This window comes from Tachyglossus aculeatus, chromosome 2, assembly GCF_015852505.1.
Source record: "Tachyglossus aculeatus isolate mTacAcu1 chromosome 2, mTacAcu1.pri, whole genome shotgun sequence".
NCBI classification, from domain to species: Eukaryota; Metazoa; Chordata; class Mammalia; order Monotremata; family Tachyglossidae; genus Tachyglossus; species Tachyglossus aculeatus.
Window position 1 is genome coordinate 30,932,175 of NC_052067.1, and position 15,219 is coordinate 30,947,393.

At 42.3% G+C, this 15,219-nt stretch overlaps 1 protein-coding gene across 1 annotated transcript in view; it reads right to left on the reverse strand.

Annotated features, from left to right (window-relative positions):
- KCNH8 (potassium voltage-gated channel subfamily H member 8) overlaps positions 1 to 15,219 on the reverse strand; it is a 268,495-nt gene that overhangs the window by 37,861 nt on the left and 215,415 nt on the right. The gene's annotated exons all lie outside the window — the stretch shown is intronic.

The following is a 15,219-nucleotide window of genomic DNA, read 5'->3' on the forward strand; positions in this document are numbered from 1 at the left end:
CACACATGAATTCTACATTACAGAAAAAATCCGACTAGGTAGATGAGGAACTGCCACTGTGTCATATTGTCATGAAAATGTGGACTAACTAAAGTAGACTCAGGTGGAGTGCAAATTAAGAGGATCATGTTTCCTTCTCCTCTTGGTCTCCATGGGAACAAAATGTTAGATTATAATATGGAGAGTCCCTCTGTTGTTCAGAATAGGCCTGAATTTAGTTTAATTTCCTAGGCTTCTGAGAGAGATCTCACCATGCTCAGGTCTGTGACATCATTAAGCTAAAAGACACAGTCCTTTCTCTCAAGTAATTTATAACCCAAGAGTCAACAAAAATTAAATATGGATTTTAGATGAATATGCACACTTTTTAAATAGGTGAAAGAAATGGAAAGTTCCTTTTGCCTCATTAGAGGGAGTGATTCTGATCTAATCAGGGTTTCCTTAGGGAGGTAAAGTCCCAAATGGGATTCAATCTTTTAACTGCATAAGACATGTCATACCGGTCCATCCAGCTGAATATTCTACGTCCAGCTGTAGCACCAAAGAAATAATAGAGCAATCACATAATGATTGATCTCAACATCCATTCTGAGGGTTAGTTAGGGTAGAATCTCTAGTATTTAGTTTTCTTACTAACCCATCACCATATTACCTATACATTTTCTAAACTTTATTGCTATTCCCACCTGCATAAGAAGAATCCTTGAATTTACCCATTCCATGGACCACCCACTATGTGGACTAGTGCTTCCCTTTGCTGTGAACCGAATAACTTGGAGCATTAGTGGATGCTCCTCCTACACAATTATGTAGACTTCAGTCCTGCTCCCTTTTCAGTTTTTGTCTTTCCAAACTGAAGAGGCTCGATCTTTTCAGTTTATGGTCTTTTCCATCTCCTTGAAGTCCTTGGTGGCGCTACTTTATTATGTTCTTTCAAAGAAGTAATGACCAGAACCATTTGTTACTTTTATATCAGGGGTTTTGTGCCATGGTCGTGCCATGATTTTTAATTAATTAATTTATTTTTTATTTACTTATTTGGTTTTAGAGAAGCAGCCTGGCTTAGTGGAAAGAGCATGGACTTGGGATCAGAGGTCGTGGGTTCTAATCCCGGCTCCGCCACTTATCAGCTGTGTGACTTTGGGGAAGTCACTTAACTTCTCTGTGCCTGTTACATCATCCATAAAATGGGGATTAAGACTGTGAGCCCCACGTGGGACAACCTCAATACCTTGTATCTACCCCAGCACTCAATGCTTGGCACACAGTAAGTGCTTAACAAATACTATTATTATCAGTATCACTATTATTTTATAAAAAAACTGATTTTTGTTTTGTTTCTCTATATCCTTCCTGTTGATGCCCACGATTTTGTTAATCTTTTTGGCTACTGCGAAAGATCGAACAGATGACTTGAGGGAGCAGTTTAAAGTTAGCTCCGAGATCTTTTCCCATGTTGTGAAAGGAAATTGTGTTTCCTAAACTTCACGATGGACTCTAGCAATTGGCCAGGTAGAGAAGCAAGATCACCACTCTATAGTCCCAGGATCTTTTCTGAAATTCTTCTTATACAGAGGAATTTCCCTGCTGACCCAGCAACTCTCTGATACAATTGCCATTTGCATCGGTAAGGTACACACACACACACACACTCCATCTAGGAACTCCACAACTTCCCCTTCGAGGTCCTTCATGTGAATTCCATCAGGTCCTAGTGATTTGATGACATTTCATTCATCAATTTGATCTTCATATCCTGTGTGTTTACCCTAATTTAATCCAGTGTCTCTGAGCAATCTGCTACAGAAAAAAAAAAGTCAGGGGAGGGACTCTTCATAATATCTTCAGAAAAGGCTGGGTTAAAGAATTTGAGGAGCCTCTTGGCCTGTCTCCTCGGTGCCCTTATATGGTACACTTTAGACGCCCCTGGCCTTCTAATTTCTTCTTTTCAACCAACTGGTCCCTCTTTACGGGCATTCCTGTTCTTATGTGGGAAGCCATTTGACCCTGCCAATTAACCACAGCTCAGGTTTTCCTTTTTGTGTGTCTTCTGGATTTCTAACACTATACTATTATGTAAGCCCCCACAGTTCTTCTGGGCTACTTTGTGGCCAATCCTTTCAGTTTTTTTTTCCTACCAAAGGTTTACATTTCTTATATTTCCATTTCTGAAAATGGAAAACTTCTTCTGTAGTTTGTTTTAGCCTTCCCTTCCAGGGGCTAATCCATCATCCTTCAATATCACCTTTCTCGCACTCTCCAGCTCTTCCTGCTGTCATCTTTTTCATTTTAAAGTGTCAGCTACACGGGGTCATTTTTGATCCAGATGAGCTTATTCCTCCCAAACGCCTCTAATTTTCCTCCTCTGTGTGCCATCATTTCATCCATGCAGTGAGATTCTGGAAGGCCTTTGGGCCCCGAGTGTGGAACTGACAGCATTTCAGAAGATATTATCATGGAGGTCCCGGGCTTGTCTCATCTAATGATCGACATGTGGCCTTGGATGTCACTTGATACCAATATGTATCACGAGCATTGGCTCCATAAACGTCCTCCCTCATCTCTTGATCCTCCTCCTCCCCTCACCTGCTTCTGCCTCTGTGTAACCCCCTCCTCAGAGCAGTGCCTTGGGGAAGAGGTGACTGCCCTCAGTTGGAGGGTGGGATCTATTTTAGAGTTCGTTTCTCACCAGATATTTTTCTCCAGCCTTTTCTCAACAACAGGGCGGGACTGTTCCACAATGTGGCTGAAAATCTCAACAATGAACTCTGCCATCTCCCTAAGCTCAACTTGACCTTGTGGAAAGAGCACAGTCCTAGAAATCGGAAGACCTACTTGTCTGGGGGGGGTGATCTTGGGCAAGTCACTTAGTTGTTCAATTTGCTCATCCTTAAAATGGGGATTAAGAGTGTCAGCTCCATGTGGGACTGTGTCCAACCTGAATAACTTGTATCTACCCTAGTGCTTAGAACAGTGCTTGGCACATAGAACTTAATAAGTGCTGTTATTATTAATAATAATAATTAATACCTGTTCTTCTGTCTCCCTAGTTTGTGAGCCCTATGAGGAACAGGGACTGTGGCCAAATTGATTATCTTGTATCTACCCCAGGACTTAGTACAGTACTAGGTATATAGCCAGGGCTTAAACACCACAATCATTATTATGATTATCAGTATTATTATTATTGTTGTTTCTCCTACTCACCTATGCATGTAGATCTGTACCCTGTTAGGAACTGATCATTACCCCACCCTAATCCCACAGCACTTGTGTATGTAAATTTACTCTGGCATTTTTCGTAGCCATAATTTATTTGACTTGCCTTCTAGGCTGTAAGCTCCTTGTGGTCAGAGATCATGTCTGTGAACTCTATTGTACCGTAACTTTTCTAAGTGCCGAATAGAGTGCTTGGCCCACAGTAAGTGCTCATTAAATACCACTGATTGATTGATCAGTTCATTTACCCTTACATGTTTGTTCTGGGTGTTAGGAGGTCCTACACTTGTAGCACACATTTTCTTCTTGGCTTTAAATACTAAAATGCCAAAGTTATGTAAAGCGCCGTACACTGAAAAGCCCTGCATATTCAACTTCAGGAGTCTAATGTATTTCCTAGTCTATCAAGGGTTGGATATTTGCTAGAAATTAGGTAAGATTATAAATTACAATTACCTCCCTCTCCCTGCTGTTCTCTTCTACCATCTCCTTTTTCTCTCCACCTTTTTTTTTTCCTTTCTTCATTAACCACCCTCTTTGATGATCTTAATTGTTAAACTTTGTGGGGCCTTTGCATGGGTCATTTCTACATACAAATATCCAAAGAACTTCAAGAGGATATGTTAGCAGGTAATCAGCAGCGGGATTAGGTAACACTGCCAGTGTATTTGGAGTACTGAAATATTGTAACACCCCAAACTGGAGGAGGCCCAGAGAGAAGGGGGAAGATACACAGCCAGAGACTGGTTTTGGTAGTCAAAATCCTACCCATGACAGGAGATGAGTCTCTTTCAGATAGTGCACAGGTTCCCAGGTGTAACTGTTTCAATATCCCCTAAGGAGGCCAACCAGCATCCAATTATCCATTGTTATTCTCTCCTTCTCTCTCTTTTTCTGGGAAGAAACTGAAAACTAGTTAAATTTTTTTCTGCCTTTCACAAATTCAGGTTCCCACAGCATGATGCTATCAGTTTGCACTGTGGTGAAAAAATGGTCTAAGTCTCAAAACAAAACCAACCCCCAAAAAGAAATGCATAAATTGAAATATTAATATGTGTAGTTGGTGCTAAAAGGAGCTTGAAGCTGTTGGCAAAATGCAACAATATAGATCAAGTGCCATATGTTCTGTTTTTAGGGATCTTACTCTTAGTAATGGAAAATATATGAGCGCATAATAAGGGATTACCACATCACCTAAAAGCTGAGTATCTCACAGATGTTCACCTCTCGATTTTCCTTAATCAGGAAGTTTCTCAATGACATGGAAAACAAATCCCTTAAATCCGAGCCTATTGACAGAAATACATACCAAATTATCGCCCAGGTTAAGTACATCTGTTAACCAAATTAAGCCCTACCCTTCAAACAATCATCTTTTTGGGGGACTTGCTGAATTCCTTTCTCAGTTTCTAGCTCCTGTTTATCGGTGGTTTCTCCTATACCTGACAGCTATCTGCATCATGACCATCACAAGTTTGAACTGGGAGGACATTTCAGTTCTGACGGTGTAGGGAATTTCTGGGGTGGATCCTACAGAGTACATTTGGCTGTGCTGGGCGAGCAGGCTGCCAACAGCATATGTCATCCTCTGCTCTATGTACTCCTTTGGGGAACATCATTGACAAATGTCTATTAAAGAGGTTTAGACTCAGATTTATAAATCATTTTAAATTTTGATTTGATTTCCACTAAATTAGTCACTTTAAAACCTAAGCCCAGCAGTCACTGACACACCACAGACTAGTGCCGGCTTGGGTATAGTTGGGTATAGAGTACTGCGGTTACAGCCAAAAGATCAGCTTTTAAAGTTCAGCTCAGGCAGGACTGCCCAAACTGGGAGGAGCAAAAATCGGGGAATCTGGTCAGTACTACCCCCTCAGGATCCCAGGGCACTAGTTTCTCAGCCTCTGGTCCTGCCTAATTGTAGTAAGATTCAAGTTCCCCCTACCTGGTTTTCTTCCTCCCCTGTACCTCCTCCTCCTCCTCTCTGCCCATTCCTTGTAGGTGTAGCCTCTGGACTGAGAGAGGAACAAGATGAGCATGAATGGGAAACAGTGGTTAGTGAGAACGACCCTCCCCCAATTTGGTGAGAACGACCCTCCCGCCACCCCCTTTCCAGGCCTCAGCACAACAACTCTGGAAGAGCTATGATTCCCCAGACCGACTTTTACACCTTTCTTCTCCATGCCTTTTTTTTTAATGGTATTTGTTAAGCACTTACTATGAACCAGGCACTGTACTAAGCACAGGGTAGATACAAGCTAATCAGACTGGGCACAGGCTCTGTTTCACACAGGCTCACAATCTTAATCCCCATTTTACAGATGAGGGCATTGAGGCATAGAGAAGTTAAGTGGCTTGTCCAAGGTCGCACGGCAGACATGTGTGATGGACCCGGGTTTAGAACCCAGGTTCATCTCACTCCAGAGCCATGCTCAATCCACTAGGCCATGCAGCAGTATGGGCTTCTCCAGGAAATCAGCTCAGGGATTAATAATAATAATAATAATAATAATAATAATAATAATGGCATTTGCTAAGCGCTTACTATGTGCAAAGCACTGTTCTAAGCGCTGGGGGATACAAGGCGATCAGGTCGTCCCACGTGGGGCTCACAGTCAATCCCCATTTTACAGATGAGGTAACTGAGGCTCAGAGAAGTAAAGTGACTTACCCAAGGTCACACAGCAGACGTGGCGGAGCCGGGATTCGAACCCATGACCTCTAGCTCCAAAGCCCGTGCTTTTCCCACTGAGCCAAGGCAAGTAGGTGTGAGGAAACAGCCATGTCAGAGGAGTTCCCAATCGCTCCTCGAGTTGCTGTTTCCAACAACTCGAGGTGACTGATGCCTGGGTGGCAGCAATCAATCAATCAATCAATCGTATTTATTGAGCACTTACTGTGTGCAGAGCACTGTACTAAGCGCTTGGGAAGTACAAATTGGCAACATATAGAGACAGTCCCTACACAACAGTGGGCTCACAGTCTAGAAGGGGGAGACAGAGAACAAAACCAAACATATTTACAAAATAAAATAAATAGAATAGATATGTACAAGCAAAATAAATAGAGTAATAAATATGTACAAACATATATATGTTTGTACATTTTTATTACTCTATTTATATATTATTATTATTATATTATTACTCTGTATATATATATATAGATATATATATATATATATATATACACAGCAAGCTGGTATGGCATGGCTCCCTTTAAGAGCACATAGCCACAAAGAACTGCATAGTACAGGTCACAAAGGTTCTGGGCAATTGGATGACTATTTAGACCACAGCCTGGCTGATGAAGTACTTAGAGTTATTTTAACTACTCTGCTGGGAGAGTAATCATTTGTCCCCCTAAAGTCTCCTTTCTTAAAAAAAGCCAAACAAAAAAAATCCTAAAAGCCTACAGTAAAACCTTGAGAAAAGAAATAAACTAAAAACAGCCCTTTGAGGTTTCTTTGGAGGTGCAAATAAGAACTACTGGGAAAAGACACGGAATTACTTCAGAAGATCCAGCCCAATAAAACAAATATAAAAACAATGCACAAGATCCTGCTAATGGGGAAGCATCCCAGTTATTACCCAGGAAGAGAGAAACTGGAAAGAATATTTTTAACAATCCCTTGATATTTGAAATGACAGAGGAGCTTAAATGGGTACCTATTAAACAGAAGGAAATAGCTTATTAGCTGTGGTGTTTCTGTCCATCTGAGTACTAACTCCTAATGAAAAGAATGTACAGTTCTCAGAATTATTCAAATCCCGGGCATTTTAATAAATTAACAGAGTCCTGGCACATTTGGCTGTCTGCTGGAAAAGCCATCTAGCAAAAGAGAAAAATCTGTTCTGTCATGGTATGATGATATGACAATCTACATGTTCTCATTAATGAAAGGGCAACCTCAAAGAATTGCAAACACCAGGAATCACACAGAGACATTTTATGCTAATGTATCAAGCAAAAAAGTCCAGAGCTGACTCAGTACTAGAAATCCAGTCTGGTTTTGCCCAGTGGTTTATGAAACTATGCATCACTAGTTCTCAGCCGCTTGAAGTTGTGAGGTGGAGAGAGTGTGGCTGTACATTAAACCTTTCTCCTCTCCTTTGCTGAGTTTGCAAAGACCAAATATGATTGGAGAGGATTTGCCTGGGGTAAAACAAATCCCTAGTACCATAAAACTGCAGGGATTATCCCATGCAAACAAGATGATATTTGAGAACAGATTCCACTCCACCTCCACCCCTCCTTTGGGGTGGGGGCTTAATTTTAAAGTGGCACCAGTGGTTACAGCATAATAAATAATAAAGGAGGTGGTCTTTAGATTGACCAGTGCTTTTTCATTCTATATTTTAGTGATGTAGAATGTAGTAAGGCCATGGTAGAACCCTTTTGATTTACAAAGTGCTTCATAATCTCTTCAACTCTAAATGAGGTGTCTTTATGTCATTGAAAACTTGCTTATGCATTAGCGAAAGAACTAAATCTCTAGTGACATTTGCATTCTATTTACTTAGACTTTGAGCCCCATTTGGTATGGGGACTGTTTCCAACCTGATTATCTTGTATCTACCCCAGTGCTTCGTATGAGGCTTGGCATATAGTAAGTGTTTAACAAACACAATTAATACTACTGCTACTACTCCTAATAATACTTAGTAACCCGAAGATCCTACCTTAACTACTATCTCACAGGAGAAGACATTTTTCCAAATTTCCAACGTGTTGAAGAAAACCTAAAAGCCTGTGGAATGCAAACCTCTATGATAATGAAAGAGATGGAAAGGTCCCAGAGGGGCCTAATCAGTGCAGTCACAGAGGGAATGTGTTTCCTATGCTAGGAAAAGATAAATGTACTTTTTAAAATTTTATTTTTTTTAAAGAGCTACCATTTCCAGGCAACTTGTCAGAACCCCCAACTCTGGTGGCCAGTCCAACCATTATTGAGGTATCTCACACCAACCCACACCTCCTTCCCCTCTCCCTTCCATTATTGAGGTATCTCACACTCACCCACACCTCCTTCCCCTCTCCCTTCCCCTCCACCCCTGGCCCAAATCTCACAGCTAGCCACTGACCTGGAAGTTGACAGTTCCTGGACACCTTCTGTTAGGACTGAAAAAATCATGGTAAGAACAATATGGAAACAACTATGACTAGTCTGCCGTTGGGTAAGCTTGCCACCATAGTAGCTTGGTAATTTCATTTTCTCAGGAAGGAGCCTGCATGCAGTTCGATGAATAATGAAATTGCTTTTCAATAATGTAAGAGCTTCAGGGGTGCACAGCTCAATTTTCCTAACTGTTCAGTAAGAGAACACAGCAACCTCAACTGAACTATCAGGCTTGTAGGGCACGAAAGAGGGAGGAAAGGGGAACGAGCAGTAGCGGTGGTGTCAGGGGTCCTGGAATAAGCGCTCATTCTGATGCCTCAAAGTACAGGCCCCATTAGGCTTTAGGTGCAACAACCAGTCATTTCATGATCAAATGCTCCTCTAGCATGTTTCCAAGTCTACAGAATGAGGAAAAAAGACATCCAGCCAAAGGTCTCAACAATGCTTAAAAAAAAAAAAAGCACCATCTGGGTAAAAAGCAGCTTGGTTAATCACCAGCCAAAATCCATACTGTAGCCATGGCTCATCAGACATGAATGCCAACTAAAGCTCCAGAAGAGTGATGAATCACCAAGATCCCAGGGTGTGCACAAGTCTCAGCGGAGAGGAAATACTCCTGCCTGCCACCTCTAGCTTTATACAATTTTCATCCAGAAAGATGCTCCCTTCGCACCCATTCCGGCAAGGAAGAAACGAGTCATCTAGCAAGATAATGCTGCCCCCTCAGACTGCAGCTGTACTGAACAGCAGATTTTAGGTGAAAAAAAGTGAATTTTTCAGGCTTGAAATTCAGTTGTTGGAAGGAGATAAATGAGCTAGTTTGAAGTGACTCAATCTTGAATGAGGATACAACATCCTATAACAACATATGAAGTGCCACGTGGCTCAGACCAGTGATCCACCTAACCCAAAGTGAGTTGAAGGAAAAGTATCACGGTTGACCCCCTTGACACCTAAAATCAGGATTACCAGATTCTCTAGACTGTAAACTCTGTGTGAGCTGAGAATGTGTCTATCAATTCTATTGTATTGTACTTTCCCAAGTGCTTACCATAGTGGTCTGCACAGAGTATGCGCTCAATAAATGCTACTGATTGATTGAAAGCATCCCAGATTCCTCAATAACATGCCCAAGAGCTGAATGACTCCAAGATCTTCAATGCAGCACTGACTCAGATTTAGGGCTCCCACTGAATTATAAACCCTCATTACAAGAAGCTACTTACATGTGCCAATTTGGAGCCTAACACTATGTAACAGAGTTCACTGATCCTTGAGATTAATCAGCTCTGGCCAAACAGCAGTAGATGTGCTAAGCTTCCTTGGGGCGTAACTAGGAGACAAGTGGTACTCGGAGTGGGGTGGGATAAGGCAGGATACCATCCCTTTCGCTCCCTTACACTGTATGCTTGTTGTGGGCAGGGAATGTGCCTGTTATATTGTACTCTCCCAAGCGCTTATTACAATGCTCTGCCCACAGTAAGTGCTCAATAAATACAATTGATTGATTGATCAGAGGGCCTGAAGCCTTCCTGGTACCCTCTAAGGGTCACATCTGTGCCTGGGAATGCTCTAGGCTATTTTGTGATTTCTCCAGTTACACATCCAGACTATTTCTTCCAGTCTCTCCTTTCAAGCTCTGGAGGCAGAAGGCATTCCATTTTATCAGTGGAGCACTCTCCAAGAAACACATTCACACATGCCTTGTTTACACATATGAGAAACTCTTCAAATATACGCAACAGCTGCTTGTTCAATTTGAAACCTGCAGGAGGCCAGCAACCAGGGAAGTAGCAAAAGAACGATTTTCTTCTTTTGTTTACATTGCGGAGGATGGACTTTCTCCCATGTACTTTCTCCCATCTCGTCTCCCCCTAGGAATGGCTAGAAGTCAGCCTCTTGACTAATACACTTGTCCATACAAGCTAAAATTCGCAGATGCCACTGAGCTGATGAGGATATACTTTCGAGGCACATCACATGGCAGTTGATTGGGTGGGTGGGTGGGAGAGTAACTTGAGCAAAGAGCTAACATTTATGGCATAATTGGAAGCGATTTTGGTGTTTTCTTGGTTCAAAACATTTACAGCTGAGTCAATTCTTGGAGTATCTTTTTGATAATTTGTATGACAAACAAAAACCGCAGTGAGGCATTAGCTGGGAAGAATTTTTTTTCATCATTCACACAAACTGGGAAGCACTTAAGGGAAGAGCTGGGGTAGGAATGGGGGTTTCTTCTCAACCACTTGTCCTGGGACTTAATTGAGCCCACTTGGCAAATTTAGCTCCTTAATGCTAGAAAACCCTGCACAATTTCACCAGACAAATTTTCTTTGGTATGTAAAGCGCTTCACATTAAGCTCTTCAAAAGAAGACCTTTGTTTTCTAACCAAAATGTGGCATTATAATGATACTTTGCAATCAGTGGCATTTACTGAGCACTTACTGTGTGCTTAGCACTGCCCTAAAGAAAAAGATAAGCTATTTCATTCTAGATTGAAATCCCACACAGAAATAGTGAATCAGTATGTGCTTACACTGGATTCACTTTTGTCTAAAGCAATTATCAGTGAAGCTGAGTTTGCCAGACTGGGTTTAAAAAGTGGATTCCTGCATAAAAGATAAATCAAGAAATCTGCATCCCACTCTGCACAAATAAAAGAGTTGGTAATTGAAGTAAAAATAGCTGGCTATTCTAGGCTCAATTACTAATGGTCTGAAATGTCTAAATAGCTGAGGGCAGAATGTATTTTGAGACCTATATTCCTTGGATAATTTTCCAAAAATCAATCAGGTAATGATATTTACTGAGCACTTACTGTGCAAAGTTCTGAACTACGCACTTGGGGGAATACAATAGAACAGAGCTGGTGGACACGATCTCTGCCCACAAGGAGCTTATTAAGTCTTGTGGTGGAAAAATCAGCTATAGTCTAGTGGTGTTAATCTGAAAAGCTTTAATTGATGATACCTTATAAAACACCTTTCATGATGGTTTCTAGTAAAATAATAGAATTACTTCAAACCTACTAGGAAAATTAGGATTTAATTTTTAAATCACTGCCAGGGCTTACTTTGATACTCAACTTCTCTGGGCCTCAGTTACCTCATCTGTAAAATGGGGATTAAGACTGTGAGCCTCCCTTGGGACAACCTGATCACCTTGTAACCTCCCCAGTGCTTAGAACAGTGCTTTGCACATAGTAAGCGCTTAATAAATGCCATTATTATTATTATCATTATTATACTCTCCCCCCTTCAAAGCCTATTGAAGGCACGTCTCCTCCAAGAGGCCTTCCCAGATTGAGCCCCACTTTTCCTCATCTCCCACTCCATTCTGCGTCGCCCCGACTTGCTCCCTTTCCTCTTCCCCCCTCCCAGCCCCACAACACTTCTGCACATATCTGCAATTTTATTTATTTGTATTGATGTCTGCCTTTCCCCCGCAGCCCCCCAACCCCAACTAGACTTTAAGCTTGTTGTGGGCAGGGAATGTCTCTGTTTATTGTTGTACTGTACTTTCCCAAATGCTTAGTACCGCAACGCAGCATGGCATAGTGAATAGAGCATCGGCCTGGGAGTCAGAAGGTATAGGTTCTAATCCTGGCTCTGCCACTTGTCTGCTGTGTGACCTTGGGCAAGCTGCTTAACTTCTCTGTGCCTCGGTTACAGATGAGTGTGCCCATTTTGCAGATGAGGATTAAGATAGGCCTCACTTACCTCATCTGTAAAATGAGGATTAAGACTGGGAGCCCCACGTGAGACAACCTGATTACCTTGTATCTACCCCAGTGCTTAGAACAGTGCTTGGCACATAGTAAGCACTTAACAAATGCCGTAATTATGATGAATTATTATTATTATTAAAGGGGTCTGCACACAATAAGCACTCATGAATGAATGAATTCACCTGCCTGCAAGAAATACAGTTGTATCAGCTTCATGCTGAAGATGGATATGGATTTGATCAGTTTAATTCGCAGAAGCAGCATAGCTCAGTGGAAAGAGCATGGGCTTTGGAGTCAGAGGCCATGGGTTCAAATCCCGGCTCCGCCACTTGTCAGCTGTGTGACTTTGGGCAAGTCACTGCACTTCTCTGTGCCTCAGTTACCTCAATTGTAAAATGGGGATCAAGACTGTAAGCCCCCTGTGGGACAACCTGATCACCTTGTAACCGCCCCAGAGTTTAGAACAGTGCTTTGCACATAGTAAGCGCTTAATAAACACCATCATCATTATTATTATTATATGTATTACACTGCACTTTTTGTAATAAGGAAGAGAAAACAAGCACAGCTCAATTAACCAACAAATAGTTGTGAGGGAACCTACCCATAAATCAACTAAAATTTAAATTCTACAGCATAATGGGAGAATAAACTGAGTAAACCTCAGGCCTGGTCTCCACTTCACTGCCACTCTAGGAAACTGTTTTATAGAAGCTCTGGCTTGGACTTCGGTAATTCTTTAGAATGTAAGCACCTTGTGGGCAGGCAGTGTGATTTGGGCTTCTCTTTTACCTTCCAGGTAGCTGTATAGTGCACTGCACTCTGAAGACACTTAATACATACCAATACTGCTACTACTGAGAAGCAACGTGGCTCAGTGGAAAGAGCACGGGCTTGGGAGTCAGAGGTCATGGGTTCTAATCCTGACTCCCCCACATGTCTGCTGTGTGACCTTGGGCAAATCACTTAACTTCTCTGAGCCTCAGTTACCTCATCTTTAAAATGGGGATGAAGACTGCTATCCCCACGTGGGACAACGTGATCACCTTGTATCCCCCCCAGCGCTTAGAACAGTGCTTTGCACATAGTAAGCACTTAACAAATGCCATCATTATTATTATTACTACCACAGTACTACTACTTTGCCACTTCTGTATCCCTCCCTTTCTCCCCGTTCACACATAAGTGGCTGGGAATGAAGCTGCTGGAAGATTGTAAGCTCCTCATGGGCAGGGATTGTTCCTATCAACTCTATTTTTTTAATGGTATTTTTTAAGTGCTTACTGGGTGCCAGGCACTGTTCTAAGCACTGGGGTAGATACAAACTAATCAGGTTGGACACAGTTTATGTCCCACATGAAGCTCACAGTCTTATTCCCCATTTTACAGATGAGGTAACTGAGGCACAGAGAAGTTAAGTGACTTGCCCAAGGTCTGGCCTCTCCCAAGTGCTCAGCACAGTGTTTCGTACACAGTAAGTACTCAATAAATACTAATGACTGATTGATATACTGCCTGGTTGCTGCTCCAGTTTGGAAAGAGGAGGAACAGGGGCAGGAGTGAAAAATATGTCCCAAACATGTATAAGTGGCGGAGTCAGAATTAGAACCCATGACCTTCTGAGTCCCCACCAGTACTCTATCCACTACGCCATGCTGCTTCTCATTCAATCCGTACATTCAATCTGTTCCAAAATCCTGTGGGTTCTACATTCTTAACATCTCTAGAATTCACCCTTTCCTCTCCATCCAAGCTTGCTACCAAACTGATCCAAGCACTTAATAATAATAATAATGGCATTTATTAAGCACTTACTATGTGCAAAGCACTGTTCTAAGCGCTGGGGAGCTTACAAGGTGATCAGGTTGTCCCACGGGGGGGCTCACACTCTTAATCCCCATTTTACAGATGAGGTAACTGAGGCCCAGAGAAGTGAAGTGACTTGCCCAAAGTCACGCAGTTGACAAGTGGCAGAGCCGGGCTTTGAACCGATGACCTCTGACTCCCAAGCCCGGGCTCTTTCCACTGAGCCACGCTGCTTCCCATTTCCCACCCTGACTACTGCTTCGGCCTCCTCGCTGACCTCCCTGTCTCCTGTCTCTTGTCTAGACTGTGAGCCCACTGTTGGGTAGGGACCGTCTCTATGTGTTGCCAACTTGTACTTCCCAAGCACTTAGTACAGTGCTCTGCACAAAGTAAGCGCTCAATAAATATGATTGAATGAATGAATGAACTCCTTACTCTCATGCCAGACTTCACTGTGCTGCCTGGCTTATTTTTCTGAAAAAAGCTTCAGTCCATACCTTCTCATTCCTTCAAAACCTCCACTGATTGTCCATTCAACCACACATCAAAGAGAAACTCCTTACCATAAGCCTTAAAGTTCTCTTCTTCCTACCTCTCCTGTCTGATCTACTACTGCTACTACATCTACTAATAATTATGGTATTTGTTAAACGCTTACTATGTGCCAAGCACTGTTCTAAATGCTGGGGTAGATACAAGGTAATCAGGTTGTCCCATGTGGGGCTCACAGTCTTGATCCCCATTTTACCAATGAGGTAACTGAGGCACAGAGAAGTTATGTGACTTGCCCAAAGTCACACGGACAAGTGGCGGAGATTGGGAGAGTGGGATTGGAACCCATGGCCTCTGACTCCCAAGCCTGTACTCTTTCCACTAAGCCATGCTGCTTCTACTACTACAACCCAACCCACAAACTCCACTCATCTACTGCTGACCTACCCTCTGTTCCTTAATATTGTCTATCTTGCCTATGATCTCTTGCCCATGTCCACCCTTGCGCCTGGAACTCCCCCCCTCTCTTCATATCTGACAGACCACCACTCTCCCCATCCCCTCCTAAAACCTTCAAAACCCTCCTAAAATGACATCTCCTCCAAGAGGCCTTCCTTAAGACCTCATTTCCTCATCTGTCCTCCCCTCTGTGTTGACTTCGCACTTGGCTGTGTACTCTTGAAGTGCTTTGACACCCCAGCCCTACAGCATTTATAGAAATACCTTTATATTCCTATTTAATAATACTACTAATAATGATGATGATGGTATTTCATTCATTCAATCATACTTACTGAGTGCTTCCTATGTGCAGAGCACTGTACTAAGCACTTGGGAAGTACAAGTTGGCAA